The 2,958-nt window shown below is 33.7% G+C and overlaps 1 pseudogene; it reads left to right on the top strand.

The window, feature by feature from the left end:
• Positions 1 to 320: 320 nt before the first annotated feature.
• LOC142628491 (alpha-crystallin domain-containing protein 22.3-like) lies at positions 321 to 1,975 on the top strand (annotated as a pseudogene).
• The last annotated feature ends 983 nt before the right edge of the window (positions 1,976 to 2,958 follow it).

Below are 2,958 nucleotides of genomic sequence, written 5' to 3'. Positions count from 1 at the left end.
ATATGATTATTATATGAGTATTATTATTATATACATTTAAGACCAAAATTATGAGGCCTTTTATTCAAATTTGGGCAATTTAGGCCAGGAAAAAAATGTAGGCCTGCCTGAGTTTGTAGACTTGGGTAGCTTTAATGATTTAATCTATTTGATGATTCGTTGGGCTAGAAAACCCAAGACCATGAAGTAGTGTAGCTCTTTGATCCCACTGGGCATGGGCATCCAATGGCATCTCCCATTTGCAGGATTGGGTTTCAAGGCCATCCATGAAGTCATCATTTTCGGGAGCCCAATCACCTCAATGAAACTTGAAAGATACAATGGCCAATTTTGGTGGTCCATTACTCCATGAAAGATACAATGCAGCTGTGTGCTCAATGTACTTGATGTTCCAGCAAGGAGGGGTAGTGTTGGGCCGTGGTCTGTTTCAACGAAGCAATTGAATAAACAGAAAAACCAGTGGTGAAAGACTCGGAGGATGAGACATACCGCCACAGTCCAAGAAGATAATAAATAAGTATTTAAATAAATGATGTTAAAGATATTATAAATTGTGGGGTTCAGTTATGGCATGCCCTTAGCACAATTGTTAATAAGTCATTTTAAGAACATTTTGATAACACTTTCATGAGAAATATAAAAAGTCTTAAAAAATTAATTAATCTATTTTTTCTATTTACATAAAAATTATAAAAATATTTTCTAAATCAATACTCTCATTAGAGTATTCATTAACTTTTCCTTATATAAATTTTACAATATGGAGCTTACAAAGATGTATTACCAATCACAAAAAATATTCAAAAATGCTTTTAATGTTTTTTTTTTTTGAGCAAAGCTTTTAATGGGTTGTTGAAGTCCACAAATCATAGTAATTATCACTTCAATTTATAAAGGCTATGACGTAAACTTTATAACATTTCTAGCATTTTTCTATATAAATTACTTTTTATGATTAGTGTCACATATATATATGTAAGATCTATGTATTTAAAGTTGTCTTGTCTCTGCAATTATTCCAAAGTCGAAGGAAAATGTAACACCCAATATTTTTTTTTTCCATATCTCCAAAAATATTTTGAAAACATAAATCAATTTATGCCCCAAAATTTGGGGCCTTTCTCTAGTAGGGGCTAGGCGATGGCCTAGGGTCGGCCCAATGCCACTAAATTTGGGGTTGCACTGACTGGGAGTGCAGCTAGATCGGACCAATTATAGGACCAATGGACATTGGAGAATCCGCTGATTCTTACTTTTTTGGTATCACCCTTCCAGGTGTGAGAGTAAGTTTTATTCACCCAGTAAAATGTGATCAAATATTGAATCTTGAATTACTTGCAATAATTGTTGTTAGGACAATTTTTATTTCTAAATAATGTTGTATGAATTGTGGTTGTTTGTTTGGCCTTTTCTGTGTTAGTTTATATACATGAGGAACACCGGTATTGATCATGTGATATAGTCATTAGCTTGCTGGCATAACTGCATACCTCTTGACATTGGTTTGGTTTGGACTCGCTACAAATTAGAATTGTTCTTACATCTGTTCTCTGTACATTAATTCATTTATGTCTCTAATCCTTCACTTTAGACTTTCAAGAATTATCTAATTGACTTGTTCTGAACATTTGAGTTTGTATGCTTGGAAAATCATGATTGGGTTATCTCATTCCTACTGCCAGCTTCTAATGTTCACCTTTCTGTGGTTATCGAGTCTGGCCATCATTTCTGACTGCAGAGGATTTCAGTTGTGAGGTTGAACCTGATGGAAAGATAGTAATAAAGGGTGTAACAACAATTGGTGAAAAAAATAGTTTGCAAGAACTCCCAAATTTTTCAGATGCAATCACAGAATCTATGCCCACCGGGGCACTTCTCTATCTCATTCCAGCTGCCTGGTCCAGTTGATAACCAACAATTTTCTGGTTCTTTCGGAATTGATGGGATTTTGGAAGGTGTTGTCAAGAAAAGGTGACTAAGAAGTCTTCAATTTTTGGTGAGCATTTACACCTACTGATTTTGAAGAACAATGAATTTATATGTATGGACTAATCTAGTTTTAGCTGAGGGCTTAACATATAGATAAGTGGAGCTCTAGGAAAAATGTGTTTGATGTTGCTGTTTAGTGACTTCGCAGAAATTTATTTCTAGATATAGCTGAATGGCAAAATATATCTGTAGATTGCCCCAAATAAATATATTTTAAGACTGTTGAGTTGAGTTGAGTCAAGTCTTTTCTAAGTTTGGTAAGTTTAGAATTTGAAATTGTTTATCATTTAAGGAAATACTCTTACCTTTTTAGACCCATTTGTAAGTAATTTTAGTCTGTTTGTGAAACATGTTCAGTTCTAAAATCAAAGGTATGGTGCACATTTAGAAGAATGTTTTTGTTGATGAACTGAGATTGTTGCTCATATCAACCACATTTTTATTTATTTATTTAAGGAAACAGACACATTTTTATGGTGGAGAAGGGGCTTAAGGAACATTATGGTGTAATTAAGGTTGGTGCAGGTTTTAAACCCTAAGGTATGCACTTTTTCTCCAACAAGTTTATGATGTATGCTACAAAGTTGTCTCAGTACGAGGATCAAATGTCTTCTCTTCTTATGGAGAAGGAATTTTCATCAGAAGCGAAAGTGTAAGTGAACTATGAACCTGATTTCAATTAGAGTCATAGAATCGTGTTGTCCGCTAGGTTGCTTCAAAATCATTAGAAGGTTTCTCTCCAAAAAAAAAAGAAAAGAAAGAAGAAGAAGAAAGAAATCATTTAGAAGGTTTTTGCTACGTTATATGACTCAAATGAATCTTTATGAAAGGGTGATACACAATTAAGAGACTTCAAATGAAGTCTTGGAATAAAAAACTTGCACAACCTTGACCTTATGTCTCAAAAATAGAAGAGTAATACATAATAATGGACTGATCAGTAATAAATAAGAAAGGGGAATTATGGGA

This window comes from Castanea sativa, chromosome 3 (assembly GCF_040712315.1).
Source record: "Castanea sativa cultivar Marrone di Chiusa Pesio chromosome 3, ASM4071231v1".
Lineage (NCBI taxonomy): Eukaryota > Viridiplantae > Streptophyta > Magnoliopsida > Fagales > Fagaceae > Castanea > Castanea sativa.
The sequence above is the reverse complement of the archived record's forward strand: the minus strand, read 5'-3'. Positions and strand labels throughout refer to the sequence as shown.